The sequence below is a fragment of the Trachemys scripta genome, chromosome 3, assembly GCF_013100865.1.
Source record: "Trachemys scripta elegans isolate TJP31775 chromosome 3, CAS_Tse_1.0, whole genome shotgun sequence".
Lineage (NCBI taxonomy): Eukaryota > Metazoa > Chordata > Testudines > Emydidae > Trachemys > Trachemys scripta.
In genome coordinates, this window is record NC_048300.1 from 9,803,312 (window position 1) to 9,826,059 (window position 22,748).

General features: G+C 45.4%; 1 non-coding gene across 1 annotated transcript; it reads right to left on the minus strand.

The window, feature by feature from the left end:
- Positions 1 to 3,109: 3,109 nt before the first annotated feature.
- LOC117875698 lies at positions 3,110 to 3,146 on the minus strand. Its single transcript, XR_004645337.1, has one exon. It is a non-coding gene; the product is annotated as a U6atac minor spliceosomal RNA (small nuclear RNA).
- Positions 3,147 to 22,748: the final 19,602 nt, after the last annotated feature.

Here is a 22,748-nt window from a genome sequence, read left to right on the forward strand (position 1 = left end):
GAATTCAATAAAAGATATTACATCACCCTCCTTGTTTCTCTAATATCCTGGGACTGACAGGACTGCAACAACACAGTATATTTTCTTGCTAACATTTTAAAGGAATGCTGTGGCCCCTTTAAAACCATATACATGCTGTGTCCCCTTTAAAACCATATACATGAAGTTGATGTCTCATTGACGTTTGATTTGTGATGTTTGCTGGTATTGTGGACTAAAAATGTTACTATTCACTTGTGAGGCTGATCACTGAGCTGGTTGGGTATGTATATGGATGCCAGACCGTGATGTCAGCTTTTGGGGCCTAGCTGCACACTGATATCGGCCCAGCAATCTGTTTCCTTTATGGATGCGTTAGCGTCCTCACAGAGCTGACCATGGCAATGACCCACGGCTGATATCAGTAGCTATGACTTGGGAGGGAAAGGAGGGCTTATGTCCTCATAGGGGCTGGGGTAGTTAGCAAATGTAAGGATCCGATTGTTGACCCCCTTACTCTCAAAGTAGCACCATTGACTTCAAAGGAGCGATCATGGAGTAAGGTACTACTCAGCAGCACCGGGAGTATCCCAATCTGGCCTTATACAGACATCCAACACGTCACACCCTGTCAGGAAGTTTATACTATGTTTTTAGGCCACACCATTGTTTATGACAAATGTATTTTCAGGAAGATCCAGCAGAACCCTGTCTTCTAACAAACCTAAAATGGCTGGGTAGATGTCTGTGTTGACACTCTGGGTATGTCTACAGTGCAATATGAGGGGTGACCGCAGAATGGGTCCACAGACCCGCACTAGCCTGGCTAAATAGCAGTGTAGTTGCAGTAGCATGCTGGGGACCCTGGGTATGTACTCGTGGTTCTAGTCTGTGCCTTTGCAGCTACACCACTACTTTTAGCAGCGCTTGTGCAGGTACGTCTGCCCAGGCTGCAATCACGCCTTGAACTGCAGTGTAGTTACACTTAGGCCTGGTCTACCCTGGGGGTGGAGTGATCTAAGTTACATGAATAATGTAGCTGAAGTCGACGTACTTAGATTGACTTACCGTGGTGTCTTCACCGCGGTGAGTCGACTGCTGCCGCTCCCCTGTCGACTCTGCCTGTGCCTCTCGCCGAGCTGGAGTACAGGAGTCGACGGGAGAGCGCTCGGGGGTCGATTTATCGTGTCTAGTTGCTGCCCGCCGATCCAGTGGCTAGTGTAGACATACCCTTAGTCAGAAGTGTATCATATGGCCCCTTCTATGTGTGAGAGAGAGAGAGAGAACAGGCCATTTGTGACGTGAAGAGCAGTTACCACTTCTTGCAGTGAACTCTAAAATATACTGAAACTCACTGTATGAAAAAGAATCCTTTCCTTTATGACACTGAGACCAACACTACATTTTAGGGATAGGAAAAAATATTGGGGTAGAGTCTGATCTGCTACCCTGGAGCTCCATTGAGCTCCGTCTTCTCACACCACAGCCAACATCACAATAAGGTGAATTCTGCATTTCTAATGTCAGGTAAGGCATGGCATAACCTCCTCTGCACTGTGGGCAAAGAGCCTGTGACATTTCATTTAAAAATGAAGCTTTCATTATTGTTAACATCTAAAACAACCGACCTCCTATTTATTAAATGCTGTTTAATTAAAAACTGGATTAAGTGATTTAGGGCCTGAACCAATTCCCCCAATGTTATTGAGAATATTTCCACTGACTTTAATAATTGGATCTTGCCCCTAAGTTTAACCCATTGGAAACAGCAAACAAATGCATATTCAGTTTGTCCTGCTAATCACTCATTTGGCCCGCAGTCTGGAAACTGCAAATGTGCTAAAGATTAAATACAGCTTTGTCACTGGACAAAGAAATTGCAAGCCAGGTTCTCACCAGTTGCACATTAATAAAGTGGGAATGTATAACTACGTCTGAAGTAGGGTTTATAGCAGTCTGACACTCAGGGCTGAGAGTGAGTTAGGGAGACTTTTTCCCCCCTAGGTTACTGGTTTTAATCTGAAACCAAGTGAATGAATCTTTATCTGATTTTTCTGAAATTAGTTGGTGTTGAGGTCACTGTCCTAGGCTAGGTCTACACTGGAGGGGGGGGGAAATCGATTTAAGATACGCAAATTCAGCTATGCAAATAGCATAGCTGAATTCGACGTATCTGATCCGACTTACCCTGCTGTGAGGATGGTGGCAAATCGATGACCGCGGCTCCCCCGTCGACGGCGCTTACTCCTACCTGGGATGGTGGAGTACGCGCATCGATTCAGGGATCGATTGTCGCGTCCCAACAAGACACGATAATTCAATCCCCGAGAAATCGATTTCTACCCGCCAATCCAGGCGGGTAATGAAGACAAGCCCCTAGTTGACAAGTGACCGTGACACAAAAGAACACCATCACCGCTGCCACCAACTGCTGCCCTGTGGGCACTCCTAGCAGAGAGGCCAAAGATCAAATGAACATGGAGGCTACACTACCAGTCAGGCTAAGTGGCGGTCTCTCCAAGTCAGAGTTGAGGCATGTTGCCAAAAAGGGTGGGAAAGCTTGTGCGGTTGCTCTGCTCCCTACTTATTTGTTCCATGTATTTGGCAACTTTAAACTGTACTGCCCCAGGAGCAGCTGTGGGGGGTGCTGTGACTCAGACATGCCTATATCAAAATTACACCAGCTCCCAGCGGGTAGAGATTTACTCCTGGCCAATAGCAGCAGTGATTGAGTACCGTCCCGCCCCAGTGCTGGCTTAGCTACTGGGACCAATGAGTCCTCCGGCCTGCAGCTCCTTTATGGAGCTGTGAGCACAGGCATGGTTCACCACCCTCCTTGATACCTGTCCCTTCTGCGGCATCAGGGAGACCCTGGGGCACATCTATCTGGAGTGGACCAGGTTGTAGCTCAGTGGTTTGGGCATTGGCCTGCTAAACCCAGGTTTGTGAGCTCAGTCCTTGAGGGAGCTACTTAAGGATCTGGGGCAAAATCAGTACTTGGTCCTGCTAATGAAGGCAGGGGACTGGACTCAATGACCTTTCAGGGTCCCTTCCAGTTCTATGAGATAGGTATATCTCCATATAACTAGGGCAGATAGCAAAGTTGCAATCTGTCTTTTGAAGAAGAATGGAAGGGAGTGCTAACCTTCTCTCCTTTCATACAACATACTACACACATCCTTAGTCCTATTTCCTTACTTGGGCGGGGGGGGGCTGTGATCAGTGTCATTTAAAGCATCTCACCCCGTTTACTAACTCAAATATATCAGACAATGCTGCGTCGAAGTAGCAAAGCTGACACAATCCTCTGTCGCCCTGTGCTCCTTGTCTCAACAGAAGAGTCCCAAAGAAATCTCCAGGCTTGCTTCACTGGTGAGAAAAGCCTGAGCCGGGAAAATCTCCACAAACAAACCCTGCCCAAGGGACTTGCATTCCAAAAGAGAAGGTATCATTTAGTATGGCTGAGGAAACAAGGGCCCTGAGGCAGGCCCCACTGGCAGGAGGATCGGGCCCCAGGTTGGGAGCCATGAAAACCAAATGAGAGTGGCTGAAATCTCAGAACGGAGAGGTTGCAGTACAATCGTGGGGAACTAGAATTGACGCACCAGGTTGTACAGAAATAGACTCTTGGAGCTAAAGGATTTAGGTGCCCACCACCTCATGTTGTTGAGCATCACCCTCTAGTCTATCAGTGTCTATGACTGGTCTGCAACTCTGACTCCTCTGCCCTGCTCGCTCCTCTGTTAATTCACTCCACTGTCTAGCTTCCTGGACTCCTTCACCTCTCTCTCCTACATGCCATAACCTGCCTCAGCCATGCCCAACAGCTACTTCCTCTACACCAAGCCTCTCAGACCTGAGGGGCTACGGAGAAAATATCTCCCTTCAGAGGAGGAAAATGGATAAATAGCAAGAGAGAGCAGTAGAAATACCAGAAGGGAAATGGGTCAGTGGTGCTAGTAGCAGGCCTCTTGTTTCCTCAGCCATGTTAAAAGGATAATTTCTCTTTTAGGATGAGTCCCTCTGGGAGGGTTTGTGGAGGCTCATCTCCAGTCTTGATGATTGTGTGGCCGGATGGTCCAGTGGACCAGGCACTGGCTCATGACTCAGGAGACCTTGTTTCTAGTCTCAGCCACTGATTTTCCTATTGGACCTTGTTCAAGAAATTTACTCCACCCTGTGCCTCAACTCCCCACCTGTAACACTGGGATAATGCATTACAGGAGTGTTGTATAGATCAGATCCGCTAAAGATTGTGAGGCTCTGTGATGGGTTATCCATGCCACACAAGGCAAAGCAGGTTGTTGGGGCAACTAACTTGGTAGGCTCCATCTTGATGGAGCCCAGCTGGGCACGGGCAGGCTGCGCTTGTATGAAGCCAGCAAGCTGATGACAGAAGAGGGCTGCAGGGGAAGTAGTCTTCAGTTGTTCCCTGGGATGAGGGAGTTTGGGATGGTAAACCCAAAGGAGGGGGCCAGAAGATATGAAGGAGTCCTGGGAAATCACAATAGGGCCTGGGAGCCAGTAGACAGTAGTTGCTGGACAAGGTCCCTGGGCTGGAACTCAGAGTAAACAGCAGGCCCAATTTCCCCTACCAGCCCTTGGGAAAGTGGACCGGAAGACAGTGTAGAGCAGAGGACAGAGTGGGATTTTGATACCCTGGAAGGGGAGAACAATACAGTGAATGGGCTGGAGTGCTGAGTCATGAAGAGGGAGCACCATGAGTCTTGGAGAGCAAGGGGGGCATATGGTATGAGCAACCATCGAGCGGGGGCGTCTGACCAGAAAGGAGCTAATCCCCAGATGCAGCCATACGGCAGGACCTCAAGGGTGAGCAATAAGCCCCGTGACAGGTGCTCAAAAACTGTAGGGGTAGAACTTGTTTTTAAATAAACTCAGAAGCATTGTAACTCTTTCTTTTAGCTATAATTCTTGTCCCAATAGAGCCAAAGCCATGTCTGCTTAATGCTGTTATTTTCTATCTTCCCATAAGTCATATTGTATTAAAAGGAACAGCTTTTACTGCAGAATACAAACTGCAAACAAACCTAGTAGGGAAAAGGAAACGTATTTCACAATGTACTAATTGTGGGCCATTCTGGAGATAGCACAAATATTTAGTACTGACTAATATCCTTTCCCTAGACTGTACAAAGTCATTATAATGAATGATATACCCTTCTGAGTGTCTGTGCATTATGCATGTTCTCTGGACAAGTTGTGATCAGGACCATGAATTATGCCAATTTATTATGATTAAAGTGATAGTATTTAGCATTTATATAGCACTTTATATTTGCAAGGGGAATTTTAACTAACTAACCGTTGCAACACTCACATGTATTCAAGTGTTATCACCATTTTACAAGTGAGAAACAGGGCTGCCCAGAGGATTCAGGGGGCCCGGGGCAAAGCAATTTCGGGGGCCCATTCCATAAAAAAATGTGCAATACTATAGAATACTATATTCTCGTGGGGGCCCCTGCGGGGCCTGGGGCAAATTGCCCCACTTTCCCCCCCACTCTGGGTGGCCCTGGTGAGAAACAGATTCAGAGGTTAAGGCCCAGATCCTGAAAGGTATTTAGGCTCCTAACTCCCACTGGCTGAAATCAAGGAGCCTAAATACCTTTGAGGCTCTGGACTTGTCTCTGACTTCAGAAGGCTGTGTCAGAGCCAGGATTAGAACTCAGTGTCCTGGTTCCTTGATCCATCCGCTAGATCATGGCACTTCATATATCTCCAGTTAAGAGTTTATAAAAATGACTGGGCTTGGGGAATGCTGCAATCTTCTGGCGTATTCCAGAACTCTCCACAATAACCGCCCTGCTTCCCCAGGAAAGTTAGTGTGAGAGGACATTGAGCAAAGACAAGGAGGCATCACATCATCGGAACCAATTATGAGGCTAGCTGATGCTGTTGGCTAGCAGTTTCCCAGAAGTGGTTTTTATGAATTAACCCTTTGATGGGTGTCATACCACAGTTAGTTCTTGGGCACTTACACCTCCCCCGAAGAACTTCGGATCCTCAAACTCCATATCCACATGACATGCAACCTTAAGCCCCACAATCGCAGCTGGCCAAACTTTTAGCCACTCTGGACTAAAAAAAAAAAAAAAAAAAAAAAAAAAAAGGCAGATGGATTGATATGGGGAATTGATATGGGGAAACCCCCTGAAATAAAGCTACTTTCTATGAGTCATTGTAGTCCTGATTCGCCAAACCCTTCAAAGAATTTTAAACACACTCACAGACTACCTTTATCTCAAGGGCTCTCCTTCCCATTAGCTTCCACTGGGAATCGTCCCACACCTGCAACACGATGCGGTCCCACCAGTCTGTGCTTGTTTCCCTGGCCCAGAATTGGCGTTCCACGGCATGAACCTGCCCCAGTAACACCATGATTTGCACATTGCTGGGGCCTGTGCCTTGTGAAAGGTCTATGTCCATGTCAATTTCCTCATCACTCTCGTCGCCACACTGCAATTGCCTCCTTGGCTGATCGTGGTTTTGCTTTGGCATGTCCTGGCTCTGCATATACTCCAGGACAATGCGCGTGGTGTTCATAGTGCTCATAATTGCTGCGGTGATCTGAGCGGGCTCCATGATCCCAGTGCTATGGCGTCTGGTCTGAAAAAAGGCACGAAACTGGTATCTGATGGACGGAGGGAGGGGCGAGTGACGACATGGCGTACAGGTACAGGGAATTAAAAAAAAAATCAAAGGTGGCTGTGCATCAGGGAGAAACACAAACAACTGTCACACAGAATGGCCCCCCCAAAGATTGAACTCAAAACCCAGGGTTTAGCAGGCCGTTGATTTAATGGAGGGGGTGGGGGAGCAAATGAATATAGAATAAATCTATTTTTTACATCTTTAGCTGGCAGACGATGGTGCAGCATGACTGATAGCCCTCAGCATCTTCTGGGTGATTGGCAGAAAATACTGGGCGCTTGGCAGAAAATAGCATACTACGACTGATAGCCATCATCGTCATTGGAAAGGCAGTACGACAACGACAGATACCAGTCATAATATACCATCTTCTACCAAAAGGCAAGGGGCTGCTGTTGTGTGCAATGCAGCCCCACGTCTGCCAGCCCCACGTCTGCCAGCACCCAGATCGCCGATGACGGCTACCAGTCATACTGCACCGTCTACTGCCAAAAGGCAATTAGCTGCTGCTGTGTAGCAATGCAGTACCACGTCTGCCGGCACCCAGAGGACATATGGTGACGGTGAGCTGAGCTGAGCCGGTTCCATGCTTGTCGTGGTATGTTGTCTGCACAGGTAACCTAGGTAAAAAGGCGCAAATTGATTGTCTGCCGTTGCTCTGATGGAGGAGGAGGGGCCTGACAACATGTACCCAGAACCCTCCGCCACACTGTTTTGCATCATTCAGGCATTGGGATCCCAACCCAGAATTCCAATGGGTGGCGGAGACTGCGGGAACTGTGGGATAGCTACCCATAGTGCAATGCTCCGGAAGTCGACGCTAGCCTCGGTACTGTGGACGCGGTCCGCCGACTTAATGCACTTAGAGCATTTTATGTGGGGACACACACAATTGGCTGTATACAACCGATTGCTATAAAACCGGCTTCTATAAATTCAACCTAATTTCGTCGTGTAGACATACCCTTAGAAATGTCTTACCCTAATCCTCGTTTCATTACAGAGTCAATTTTAAAATCTGTTTGCAGAATAAACAAAGTTAAAATCAAAGCTAATGGAATCATGAAATGACTTAGTTGATTTGCACTTGAGTGCATGCTACCGCTAAGTACACTTTTAAAGTTATAAAGAGATGAAGAATTATGATTTAATGTTAAAGCATAATTCATCTAGATATCATTTGGAATGCTCACCCTGTTAGGCCTATAATGCATCTGAAACACTGTAAAGATGCATTTAAAAAACCATTGAGAGATCAAAGTCAGTTAGCACGAATGAGCGGTCATTGTAGACAGGGTTGACACATTTCATATCTGTTCCTATATAAGGCTCTGAACTTCTGAAGAGATGTCTGATTTAATCTTAGTCAAAGATTATCTCAGATGCCACTTAGCGTTAACAATTTTCATGTGTTTTTGTGTGATGAAGCAAGTACTCTCTCTGGGGATGATGCACATGGTAGCTTTAGGTGTTAGAATAAATTGTGGTAGGAGGGGGAATGAGCTGATTGATTGAGAAAACAATTTCCTGGATTCTTAGCTTTTGCGTACTGTGATGGTATACCTCTTTCATCATGGCAGGATTCAGCGTTGCCTCTCTGGTGTTGAAGGGACCTGATGTAAATCAGTCCCACTCGAGAGGTTTAATAGTTCACATTGGCTTATTTACAATATTTTACAGTGTAGGCCCAAAGGGCTTCTTTAAACATAAACAAAAATAAAATTAGATTTCCTAACTCTTATACCAGCTACCGATCACCAGCCACCCTGTCTAACCACTCTTGGTCCAGCAATGTTGGGAACAAAGACCCCCTCCCCAAATACAAGGCTTCCCCTTGTAGGGTAAAACAGCTCTTTACCTAGGAGGAGTCTTTCCCCTTACTACACACAACTGTTCTACACCTTGCTTCTCACCTCTCCTCCCCTTTCTCAGTGGTAGAGGTTTTTAAAGGTCAGAGGCTGCCCTTAATTAGACTCAGGTGCCCATAATTAACCTGAGGTAACTTCTTTCAGTTCATAGGGGATAGGGCTTTAGTCATTCTAAGACAAATACCTCCCTTCAGCCACCCTCCCATAACTCAGGTCTGACTTTTTCGCAATACCTATTGAAGGAAAGGCATGTTTTCTGCTCGAGTCTTAAAATGGTTAGTAAACGTTCCCTGGCAAATGAGTAACTAAAGGCCTGACTCTGCAACCAGCTCCAGTAATTCCAATCCTTGCATATTGGCACTCTACAGGAATGGGTGCAGGATCTATGGATGTCACTTTGGTTTCTGCGCGAGGGACAGTGAAGCCTTTCATCTGATGTGACACAGCAGCATGGCACTACTCCGTGCTCCTTGACCAGTATAAGGAAGGTCATTTGGGCTAGATGCAGGAATCACAGGAAGAACCCTCTGGCCCGTGTTTCATGCAGGAAGTCACACTGTGTGCTCAGAAGGGCATTACAGACTGGAATAGGTCAAGGGGGGCGGGAATCAGTCATTTTGAAGAGCTTTGTTTTTTTTGTTGGTTTTTCCTCTTCCTGTCTCTCCCACCCACTGCAACATTCAGGGGTTGAAACATTCCCACATAAATAGGAAATGTAAGACTGCCGTACATAAACCCTCTTTGTCACAGGAGGAGATTAAAGAAATGGGCACAGTCAAGTACAAGTTGGGGGGAAATTGTTCTAGAACCCACTACTCTGGGAGCAGCCATGTTTAAACATAATTGGCTACAATTTCAGGATTTATAGAACCTAGGCTGAAAAAATAGACATGGAATACACAGTTTATGGGCCATGTTTTGAAAAGAACTCCGCATCCAGAATCAAGGCCAGGTTTCCAGGAGAGCTCAACTCCCCTTTAGGTACCTAAGTAAGCGGCCATCTTTTCAGATGAGTACGGCCTATATTGGGTGCAAAGTACTCTTGAAAGTTTGTGTTTTTTTAAGGTACCTAGATAGGTACTAGAGCACTTTTGAAGATGTGCCCAAGCGCTCTCTTGAAAATCTGTCCTCACGTGTGAATAACTGTTACTTGCCCTTAATTGTGTGTTTGATTAACCTATACAGTATAGGTTAATTTTTGTAAAATATTTCCAGCATCCTACTAAATACTGGTCAGGTGGCCTGATGGCATCAAAGTTTTGGTTCAAATCTACAAAGAAGCTTATACATGTGATAATGTGGATAAGTTGCATTCTCATTTAAAGACACAGTCAATAATCTTAAACTAAAGTTCCGTGTTGTGCGTTGGAAGGAGTGTCTCCTTTATGTGGATTAGCGCAGGATTATAAAGCAGAGAGTGAAAATGAATATTCTTGTTAGCTAATGGCAACGTAAGAGGAATGTTTATACCGAGGCCTTTGTTCCTAGGCCAGTTGTGTGGACTGTTGAAACAATATCGAACAGGAATAACATCCCATAAGATTGGTCAGTGACTATGTTGGGGTATTGCAGTCTTGAAAGAAGGATGAACTGTCGCTATCATTTCTGACATCTTTTATACAACATCCCTTTGAGAAAACAAGATGGTGTACCAGAAGAAAATCTGGCATCTGATCAGATTATTTTTTAATATAGATATTCTGCTTTCTCTTGGTTTACATTTAAATTTGTCATTGTTGCACTAGGAAAATCAGAATACATCCGGGGAGTATCTTTTGTACTAGCAATTTATGAAAGACTTCTGACAATATTTTGGATCTTTTGTCACAACTGAAGTGCAGTCTTACTCTCTGCTCGGTCTGATGACAAACGGTGTGTCTGTTAGTCTATTCAGCCATCATATATTAGTCATGCAAATTATTTTACTGTAATTTTAATGGTATGGGTCTGTCACAGGGTGTTCTACTCACCTCTCTGGCAATTCTGGGGATTAGCTGTGCCCAGTTCAGCACCCCCTTTCTTCTCTTCTACATTGGCCTGCTAAACCCAGGGTTGTGAGTTCAATCCTTGAGGGGGCCACTTAGGGATCTGGGGCAAAATCAATACTTGGTCCCCCTAGTGAAGGCAGGGGGATGGACTTGATGACCTTTCAGGGTCCCTTCCAGTTCTATGAGATAGGTATATCTGCCACAGAGTCACTCAGCCCTCCGGCCAGGTCACACTGATTTCCCCTTCCAAGGGAGTCTCTCAAAGTCTCTGCACCGGCAGTGTCAAGAGTCCTCATGCCTGTTGCCCTATGTCACTCCCACGGTGACTCCGGCAGTCTTCCTATTCACCAGCCCTAGCAATACCACTCTGCAGTGGTTGGTAGGGAAACCCAGGCCTGCCCTCTGCTCTGGGTTCCAGTCCAAGACTCTACAGAGAGCAGTTAAGGTCTGCACCTAGATCTACCTTACTGCTTTTACCCCTGAACTTACTACGGTGTTTTTCCAAGCTTTTCGTTCTCCAGCCTTCCTAGTCAGACACCTCTCTCTAGGGTGACCAAATGAGAGGAAGAAAATATCGGGACATATGTGGGGGGAGGGGTCCACCAGTGGAGCAGGGAAAAAAAAACAACGGTCGAAATAGCAGGACAAATTGCGTCCCGACCCAAGATCGGTCAGGATGCAGTACAAACACCTAAATATCGGGACGTCTGGTCACCCTACCTCTCTCTTAGGTCTACTAGGTAAATCCTTCCTCCTAGGTTCCTATCCCTTTCCTCAGGAGTTGCTATCTCCCCTTGCCTCGGGGAGAGAGACTGCAGGCTTCCTCCCGGCTGCCTCCTGGCTTCATGGTGTCTAGAAATTTTGTCTCTATTACATCCAGAGGTGACCTGTATCCAGTCAATATGGGGATAGTTGAAATCATCCATTATTATTGAGTTTTCTATTTTTATAGCCTCGGCAATCTCCCTGAGCATTTCACAGTCACCATGGCCATCTTGGTCAGGTGGTCTGTTGTATAGTCTGTCTGCTATACTCTTATTATTCAAGCATGTAATGTCTATCCATAGAGTGCATGTCTCTTCAGGATGGGATGCACAGACTACACACATTAAATGACTGCTTCTTGGAGGAGCTAGTCCTGGAACACACCAGGGGAGAGGCAATTCTTGATTTAGTCTTAAGTGGCACATAGGAATTAGTCCAAGAGGTGAATACAGCTGAACCACTCAGTAATAGCAACCACAACTTAATTAAATGTAACATCCATGGTGGCGGGGAAGGGGTGGGAGAATGCTAGAGAAACCCACCACCATAGCATTGAACTTCAAAAAGAGGAACCACACAAAAATGAGGAAGCTAGTTAAAATGGTAACTAAGAGAAACAGTCACAAGAGAAATGCTTGCAAGCTGCATGGAAACTATTTAAAAAACAACTTGAGAGGTTCAAACTAAATGCATACCGCTAAATAAAAAACCACAGAAAGAAACAAAAAATTGCCACCATGGCTAAACAGAATAAAAGATGGTTAGAGACAAAAAGGCACTAGAAGTCAAATCCTATTAAGGAAAATAGAAAGGAGCATAAACTCTGGCAAGTCACTTGTAAAAGTATAATTAGGCAGGCCAAAAATTTGTAGAGCAACTAGCAAATAGACAACAGCAAAAAAAAAAATGTTTTTAATTACATCAGAAGCAGGACGCCTGCCAAACAGTCAGTGGGTCACTGGAGGATTGAGGCACAAAAGGAGCAGTCAAGGAAGACATGGCCTTTGCAGAGAAGCTAAATGAATTTTTTGCATCAGTCTTCACTACAAAGGATGTGAGCAATTCTTCTTAGGTGACAAATCTGAGGAACTGTCCCAGACTGAGGTGTCATTAGAGGTGGGTTGGAACAAATTGATAAATTAAACAGTAATAAGTCACCAGGACCAGATGGTATTCACCCAAGAGTTCTGAAGGAACTCAAATGTGAAATTGCAGAACTACTAACTGTGGTATGTAACCTATCATTTAAATCAGCTTCAGTACCAGATGACAGTAGGATAGCTAATGTAACAACGATTAAAAAAAAAGGCTCCAGAGGTGATCCTGGCAATTACAGGCTGGTAAGTCTCACTTCAGTTCCAAGCAAAAAACAGAACCAGTAAAGAACAAAATTATCAGATGTATAGATGAACAGGATTTGTTAGGGAAGAGTCAACATGGCTTTAGTAAAGGGAAATCATGCCTCATCAATCTAGTACAATTTTTTGAGGGGGTCAAACATGTGGACAAGGGTAAGCCAGTGGATATAGTGTAGTTGGACTTTCAGAAAGCCTTTGTTAAAGTCTATCACCAAAAGCTCTTAAGTAGACTAAAGCAGTCACAGAATAAGAGGGAAGATCCTCTCATGGATCAGGAACTGGTTAAAAGATAGGAAACAAAGTGTAGGAATAAATGGTCCATTTTCAGAATGGAGAGAAGTAAATACCACTGTCCCCCAAAGATCTGTATTGGGACCAGTGCTGTTCATAAATGATCTGGAACATAAATATTGTGACAGACCCAGACAAGTGGGTACAGGAGTCGGGTAGAGGGCAAATATACTGGTCACTGGATGAGTAGTTTTCTGTTCCCTGAGTGACCAGGGCAGGGGCTGCACTAGAGTAATCAGGAACCTACTAGAACCAGTTAAGGCAGGCAGGCTAATGAGGACATCTGGAGCCAATTAAGAAGAAACTGCTAGAATCAATTAAGGCAGGCTAATCAGGGCACCTGGGTTTTAAAAAGGAGCTCACTTCAGTTTGTGGTGCGAGTGTGAGGAGCTGGGAGCAAGAGGCACAAGGAGGTGAGAGTGAGAGTGAGGGAGTGTGCTGCTGGAGGACTGAGGAGCATAAGCGTTATCAGACACCAGGAGGAAGGTCCTGTGGTGAGAATAAGGAAGGTGTTTGGAGGAGGCCATGGGGAAGTAGGCCAGGGAGTTGTAGCTGTCATGCAGCTGTTACAGGAGGCACTATAGACAGCTGCAGTCCACAGGGCCCAGGGCTGGAACCCGGAGTAGAGGGCGGGCCTAGGTTCCCCCCAAAGCTCCCAGTTGACCTGGACTGTGGATTCTTCCAGAGGGGAAGGTCTTTGGGCTGTTCCCCAACCCACATGGTGAATCTCTGAGGCAAGAAAATCTGCCAATAAGCGCAGGACCCACCAAGATAGAGGAGGAACTTTGTCACAATATTCATAAATGATATGGGAAAAGGGTTTAACAGTGAGGTGGCAAAGTTTGCAGGTGATACACAATTATTCAAGATAGCTAAATCCAACGCAGACTGAAAAGTTACAAAGGAATGCACATTGGAAAATATAATCTCAGCTACACATACAAAATGATGGGGCCTAAATTAACTGTTACCACTCAAGAAAGAGACCTTGGAATCATTGTGGATAGTTCTTCTCTGAAAAGCATTAGCTTTTGTCTGCTACTGCACATTGAGCAAACAGACTCTTAGGATCCACTAGGAAAGGGATAAATGAGAGAAATTATCATAATGCCACTATATAAATTCATGGTACACCCAAACATTGAATACTGTGTGCAGTTCTGGTTGCCCCATCTCAAGCAAGATACACCTCTACCCCGATATAACGCTGTCCTTGGGAGCCAAAAAAATCTTACCGCGTTTTAGGTGAAACTGCATTATATCGAATTTGCTTTGATCCGCTGGAGTGCGCAGCCCCGCCCCCCTGGACCGCTGCTTTACCACGTTATATCCAAATTCACGTTATATCGGGCCGCGTTATATCGGGGTAGAGGTGTATATTAGAATTGGAAAAGGTACAGAGAAGGGTAACAAAAATAATTAGGGGTATGGAACAGCTTTCATATGAGGAGAGACTAGAAAACCTGGGACTGTTCAGCTTGGGAAAGACATCTAAATGCACAGGGAGAGAAGAGAGAGAAATCTGTGGATGTTCTAGAGGTCTATACAATTGAGTGGTATGGAGGAAGTGAATAGGGAAATGTTGTTTATCCCTTCACATAATTCAAGAACCAGGGGTCACCAGATTAAATTAATAGGCAGTGTGACGGGGTTGGGACTCACCACCTGGCACCTCTGACTGGTTGTCTCGGGAATTAGCTCTGAACATCAGAGCACCCCCTCCTGGTGGTGTTCCGCTCATCGTCTCACCCTTGGTTGGCATGTCCAGACCCACGTTGCTCCCAAGCTCACGGCATCCTCTTCGAGCCACTGCCCTCCGGCAGTGCCCCTTAGTCCATCCTTGCCCCCTTCGGGGGGGGGGGGGGAGGGGGACACCAACCAGCTGCCTCTCTGCATCCTGGCCGATGTGGCCAGCTGCACCTTCTAAGTCACTCCCGTCTTGGCAGGGGGTTGGTGCAGCTCTAGATGGCCGCTCCGTCGACCGGGTGCAAGGCAAGGGGGGGACCCAGGCCCGCCCACTACTCTGGGTCCCAACCCCAGGGACCCTCTAGCAGCCATCCTGCCCTCCTTCTCTCCACGTCCCTGGGCCACTTCCCCTTCAGCCCCTTGCACTGGCTAGGCCCTTCCCTTCAGGGCCTGCAGCCTGACGGACTCCGGGCTGGAGTTACCCTCTGCTCCTCCAGGCCTGCCCAGTACTGCGCTGTCCCGGCTGCTAGTCTCCCAGCCTGGAGACAGACCTTCCCCTGTCAAAGGCCTGGGACAGACTCCCTGCTCCTGTCCTGAGCAGCCTTCTTATAAGGCTGAGCCTGGCCCTGATTGGCTCCCTCTAATCTGGGTCCTGATTGGCTCCCTATAAGGCCTTCCCTGATTGGCTTCCTGTCTGTGCAAGCCCACTGGCCTGCTGCAGTCCAAGTTCAGGGAGTAGGGCAGCCACCCACCTCCCAGTTGTTTCCAATAAGGACAGGCAGCCAGTTTAAAATAAAGAAAAGGAAGTACTTCTTCACAGTCAACCTGTGGAACTTATTGCTAGGGGATGTTGTGAAGGCCAAAAGTATAACTCGGTTCAAAACAGAATTAAGTTTTTTAAACCATTATTCCTAGGGTTTTCCTGTTTTTTGGCATCTCCCTGAGCATTTCCCAGTCACTGTTAGAAACCTGGTCAAGTGGTCGGTAGTAGAGTCCTATTGCTATACTTTTTTTAACATATAGTGCCACTCCCCCACCATTGTAACCTACTCTGTCATTCCTATGTATTGTGTACCAGGGTATTACCATGTCCCACTGATTATAATTCTTCCATCACGCCAAAACGCCCAAATAAAATAAACACATTCTATATGTTGTACCATAATTCTGCTATATTTTAGTTTTATAAGGCAGTCAAAGGCTTTGACCACTGGATGGATTAGATTTAAATCCAGGCATCAGAGGTCGGTGCCTTACTTCAAACATTACCTATTCCCAAAGTTGATTTCCCTAGCTGTGAAACAAACGTTTACAGGTGAAGCATGTCACAGGCAATGCTGTCCGACTAACAGGAGGCAGAGCTAATTGAGCACAGATACTAATGTCAGGGAGGGATGGTCCTGAATACAGGGCAGCAATTCCTTTGTGCCTACAGGGAAACTCATTTGTATGCAATGGCACAGACAGAGTACCTCTCTCTGCCCCTCTGTCAAACCTAGTTAGCCCAGAGAATCTCCGGAGATTTAATAATGCAGTATAACAAAGTCACCAAAGAGGTAAACAAGAAGAGAGTGTCTTCCTGCATATTCGACGGGCATGTCAGGAAGCTTGGCTGTTACGGGGGGCAGATGAATGTGGAATTTCAGTCCAAATGGTGTTTAGTTCAGAAAATTACAAGTGCCCCAAATCAAGGCCTTAGAATGAAAACACCTCTTAAATCTCAACAACAGCACCCCTGCCACAGTGGCATAATGCTTTCAATGTATTTAGCCCATTTTGATACCTAATGCTATCATTTTTCGTGCACAGCTGATCTCATATCACTTGCTACAATGGCAAACAAATAAACCCCTTCAAATATAAAATAACATGTTCATATACTGAAGTCTGTCAATATAAAACATCCATTACTTTTTATCTCTAAAGAAGTGGTGTATGTATTTACCTTCTCTAAAATGTACAGTGGGGTCTACACGTTTCCTTCTGAGTTGTGCTTAGAAAGTACTTAACACTGAAACAGGTTTTAACTCATTTTTATAACACTGGTAGGCAGTGTCTTCTTAATAACATTTTCTCAGACTAGAAAAATGATACCATTAGAGGTGGACAGTTGCTAGAAAGAGGCAAGTCTCTGAGATCGACTAGACACTTCATTAAAGAATAAATTAAAGCCAGGATCTAACTTCTTGTTGGTATTTTGGTTTTTTGTTTAATAGAAGTCTAAAGAAATAGAGGCATTTCTGTGTAACCCTTTTGTCACGTGTTGTCAGCAGCAACAAGGGGGCTGGATTAAATAGCTCTTGCAACCAATAAACACCAGTCACTTGAACCCCCTCCCAGAAGTTCTGGGCTCACTAAATACCTTCCCTAGGTGCCTCTCACAGGCAATACGTCCCCACTCACAAGCACTGAGTCTGTGTATGAGACAAGGAAAACTTATTAGGGGAAAATGGAACACAGCATCAATTTGGGAAAACACAGCACCCATATAGCTATGTGAATGATAAGTAAAACCCTCTCTCACGGTGTCTTTGGCAGTAGGCTGTTAACTCAGTTCCTTCCGCCACCAGTGTGAACGTCAAATCGGAAAACGTGCCTTTTGCATATCAATTCCATGCCCCTCTGCCCAATAACTTAGTGTGAGTGAGCAGGGTAGTCCTAGAATCCTGAGGTCCATTCCAGGAGACTTGCTTCTAGTCCCGTGTGCAGTGCTGTCTGGTCCTGTCTTGAGGCTCCACTACCTAACCCAGTGGTAGTTACTTCAGCTGTATTTAATGGCTGGATAGGAGGGACCTCACCAGCATTCATTCAGCTCTGTGGCTTCAGCAAAGAGCCCTCTTTATGTTGCATCCTGTCAAGGATCCACCATGCAGAGATGACCCATGCCTGCCAATAATGGAGGAGTAGACTGAGGGAGGGGGCACATGATCCCTCGCCTCTACCACCTTGGCATCATCTCCCATAGCAAAGTCCTTAGCCTGCATTATCTCTCACCATGAGGTCCTCTCAGGAGCACAGGATCTGCAGGAGAGAAGAACCAGTAGTATATAGGAGCTATGAGCACACCCCTTGCCCTCAGATAGAACCTTTTTCCCCTTCCTTAGTGCCATACCTCTATCCAACCAGTCTGGAGTTTGTGTATAGTTATGGCGACTCTCACAATATCAGTGGAGGATTCTGGGTAGAAAGCTTATGCAAATGAAGCTAGTTGAAGCCCTATATGTTCCTGTGCACTAACAGCTGGGAGCAGAGAGTCTTTTCCGCTGTAAAGCTTCAGTACATAGGGCTTATGCTTATATATATTAAATAATAAACAAGACATTTGTAAATACCAATCACCATAGTCCCTAGGCACCAAGTGTTGTATTTGTAATACAGGAATTTTGCTCCACAAAATTGATTTTGACTTGTACAAGATGTTCCCATCTAACATCTTTGACCTACGTGTTCCACTTGCTCTTGCTAAAACATTATATTGATTTGAAGACTTCCATAGTGTTGCACAATGCTATGCCTGCTTTTGTGTACTTCGGATGGGATATCAAACTGGACTGATCTTGACCTCTTAATTTTTAAAGATCCTATGGCTCTTTTGCAAGACAAATGCTAGCCCTGTCATCCTGGCAAATTGGTGCAATTTTATCTTGTTTATCTAAAATTTCCTAGCTGCTTCCACTGGACTAATTCCTCTTCGTCTTCTGTCCTATAGGGTTGTGTAAAGTTCCTGTCATCTGTTAAATTACTCTCCCCCCCCCCCCCGCCTTACATCTCTTTACATATTGGTTGGCTAAGTGGTCTCAGTCTATCTGATGAAAGAACTATATTGAGACAGTGATGACTGCCATCTTGGCTGGCCAACACACTAAGAATTGAACTAGAGACTTCCAGACCTAAAAGGTACACACTGCTACAGCTTGAGGTAAAGAGCACAGTGTGAGATTACACTTCATATTCTTTATGAAATTATGCTTATGATATGGTATAGTGGGGCAACTGCCCCACTCCAGCAGAATAGGGGTTAAAAGCAGCCCTGGAGAGGACTGCAGCTAGGAAAAGGAGTGAAAACCGCTGAGGGAGTGGCTGACCACAGGTGTGGTCAGCCCAGTCACGGCCCAGCTGGCTCTGATAAGAGGGCTGGCGGGCCAGGAGCAGAGGAGTCTCACTCTAGCCCTGGAGTGGGAAGGGCTAGATGCCTGGCAGCAAGGTATCTGGAGTGGAGCAGTGCAGGGGAAGGGCAATAGGGAGCTGGGGAGCTCTAGCCTGGTAAACCCACAGGCTTCAGGCCTTGATGAAGGCCTACGAAAGGTACTGGGGCTGCAGAGGGGCAGCCCGGGATAAGCAAAGGCAGCAGGTCCAACCCTCTTACCAATGATGAGTGTCCATTACAGACTGAAGTCTGCCCCAGTGAGGGGGGCTAGATGATGACTGGCAGTAGCCACTGAGGCAAGGTGGACATAGAGGGTTGGGGGTTCCCCTGGGAGGGGAGACCCAGACTGATGGGGTACTGATGGTGGCAGAACCCTGAGAAAAGGGCACCGGGGTCCGGGAGGGACACGGGGCCTAAGGCAGGCAAGCCACCGGCCAGAAGGAGGCACTCTGAAGCAGGACAAGAGCTAATTCCCAACCAACCACCAGGAGGCGCCGTACTGGTGAGTCATCGCATTGCTAGATATGGATTTGACGTAAGTGAGATGTACTTTATGCAAGATAGCTCATGTAAGATATCATTGGAAAGGTTCTGTTTTACTGAATGTGATTATCCCATTTGTATGCCTGTATCAGTTCTGTATCTGAAGTTAGAAATATTGACCATGTATCTGTATTTCAAATAGGTTACTTTGGGTGTCACCTCCAACTAGCCCTTCAGGTACAACAATGAGAAAGCCAGACAGTGCTAATGGCCCATTAGCAAAGACAATGGACAGTAAAAGAGTGTAGTCTTCCTGTGGACGCTGGAGACAGGCTATGAGCAATGGCTGCCACAGCCATGCATAGACATGGGTCTGAGTCACCTGGTACTGGATACCTCTCATTCCCATTTGGAATGCCAGTGTTTTTCCACTGGAAGACAAAGGGTTCCCACCTTACACAAGAGCTATATGAGGCAGGGGAGTGGCATCAGTGTGGTTCTCCTCTGCCTCCCCACCCAAAGAGACACTGAGAAACACCTGGAAGCAAGAACTGAACCAGGGGGAGAAGGGTTGAGCCCAAGCTGGAAGGGCATCTAGCTTGTGAATAATAATACCTGAGGTCTCAAGCTGGAGACCAGCGCAGCTGCCTTTCAAGACTGTCTGTAATCTGCCTGCAACAATATCTAGGGTGAGAAATTTCTATTTGTAACCAAGTTCTTTAGTGAAACAAGCTTAGTTTGGGTGTTTTGTTTTATTTGCTTAATAATATGCTTTGTTCTGTTTGCTATCTCTTTAACCACTTAAAATTCTCCTTTTGTAGGTAATAAACTTATTTCTTGTTTATAATATAACCCCGTTTGTACAATTAATAATGGGGGTTATATTATAATGGATAAGAGGCTGTGCATATCTTCCTCCACATCGAGGGAGGAGGTGGATTTCATAATATACCTTTGGGTCTGCACTCCAAGGGAGGTGGACACCTGAGTGTTGGGGCAAGTCCCTTAAACTGAGTCTTCCCAGAGCTGATCTCAGTGTCTGTGTTGTTTTGCAGCGAGGTGTGGCCCTGCCTGCGTGTGTGTGCTGGAGAAGGTTTAATAGCCTGGCTCAGCAAGACAGGCAAAAAGGGTGCCCAGGCTGGCAGGTTCAGTGGTATCTCAGCACATCAGGTGGCATCCTAATGGAGGCAACCTGTCACACCCAGACTCTATAGGCATGGGCTGTAAAACTCCAATCCTCTGTGGGTTGGCACAGAGGGGGACCTATAACACACATGCACTTGCCTGTGGGTTACAGTTGCACAGCTGAAATCACAGAAAGTGGGGAAATGGAAAAAATTCAGTTTCCACTCCAGCAACAGAGTTGACTCAGCCGTGTTGCACCACCGCTGGGTACCCAATGGAGATTAAAAAAAGATGCCTGTACTTAACTTCAGTTTGGCATGAGGGAGAGGTAAGTTCCCCCATTGGTACCACTGTTTGGTTGGTTGGAGATGGTTTTCTGTAAAACGGCGCAGTTGCACAGATGTTTAGGAAAAGAGATGCTCATTTTGGATGAATAGACAGGAAGTTGCAGAATATTAGAGAGAGAACAAAAACTGCAGTTTTCTCCTTCAGTGCCATTAAGGCAAGTTTTTTAAATGACTTTGAGTAAAGGTTTCCTCATACAAACAGGCCCAGTAGCAACCCCCTTCCTTGGGAAATCATACAGTGATTAAGCAAAGGGGTGGGGGTTTGGTCACTTTAAAACAAAATCTTAGTAAATGCACATTGATTGTGTTTAAAAAGTCAAGGTGGTCAAACATGTTTTCAATTTTTCTTTTACAAAATGGAATTTTCACAAAAAAAATTATTGAAAAATGTTTGATATTTGTCAACCCTCCTCCCTCAAATAGTCAGATTTCAGCAGTTGAAAACCAAATATTGTTTTTTCTGTCAACTCCAAAATATTTTTTTAAAATCTTTTTTGAGGAAAATGAAAAGGGAAAACTTAATTGAAAATATTCATCAGGAGAGAAAATAATTTCCCAACCAGGTCCATGGAAGTGATTTTTCTACTGATTGTTTTTCATTCTCCATCCAATTAAGCAAAGGGACCAGTCCTCAATTAGCAGCATATGTCACATTCCAAGTTTCAGACTTTACCTGGTTTTGCTATAATTCGGTCTAAATCTGTGGTCAATATTTTTTTCTTTTTAAAGTGGCAAAAGCAGATTCCCTTTCCTGTAGCTCAAAAATGCTTCGATTTTATTCAAACTTCAGATTAACAAAGAAAAATGAAAACCATTTTCAGGCAGAGAACAAGCGTATAAAAATTTAATTAAAAAATGCCAATGTTGCTGAAAGTCACAAATATAGGAGAGCAGAAGTTTATAATAGAAATTTTTCTGCAACCTTAGCTATGCTGGACGCAAGCATTGTCTGCTATAATAAAGAGCCCCATTCTCCTCTATGCAGGAACAAAACGTATAGCTCAAAAGATCCTCTTTCCATTACAGTGGCATAGTTCAATCCATCCCTGAAGAATCCAGCAGTTCCTGAGAATAAAGTGGACCTCAGGGAATCTGCAGGAACCAAGGGACATTCACACAGATGTCCCCTGCCTCTCCTTGGCTGCCAGGACCTTATGACTCACACCTACTTATGGACTACGAGGATCCTACAGATACTATACTGTTCCAGGATCTCCCCAAATGTATCTGCAAAATTCCACCTCACAGGGGATGGGGACAGAACAAGTGAATGCTACTCCAGGCTGTATCAACCTGAGCTGGGTTCCCCCACAGGACTGGGACAAGGGAATCCATACGGTGCCAGACACATCTTTCCTCACCCACTCCAATGCCCTCCACCCCAAAGGATTCTGCAAGAAAAGGAAGCGGTGAGACCATGATGTCATCCTTGCATGGAAGGGAGCTCACAGAGGAACACATGTTCTCCACAATTTGAATGATGTTACTTTTGAACCCTTTGGTATCTCTGGATAAGAGGTACTTCATAAATGTCAACCATTATAAATGGTTATAAACTTCATAAATGTCAGCCTATGTCTGTCCTTTTGCTCTCTTAACTGGCCAGACTTTTAGTAATTGCTTACATACCACGGTAATCTTTGGGCTGTTTAGAGATTTTCCTCCTTGTTCCTGATATTCATACCCCAGCCAGGAGTGTTGTGATGTTTTTGTTTTGCTGCCTCTCATCAATAAAATCTGGTCCCTTTCTGCATGTGATTTGCTGCTACATATTCTAACTTCAACCATATTTTATGTGCCCTTGCTTATGGCTGTTAACCTAAGTGTAATATTTCTATACTGAAATCTGTGATATAGGATTGGTAAGAAGGGAGACTCAGTGTAGTTAGCATTTCAGAGGTGGAGACCAAGTCCTCTGGAATTGATGTGGCAGTCAGAGGAATACAGTCCTGAACTCTCAACCCACTCCCCCACCCCTCCATCCACACAGTCCATCCATCCACAAAATGATCTGGGGGAAGATTTTGTGGAGTGTTTTT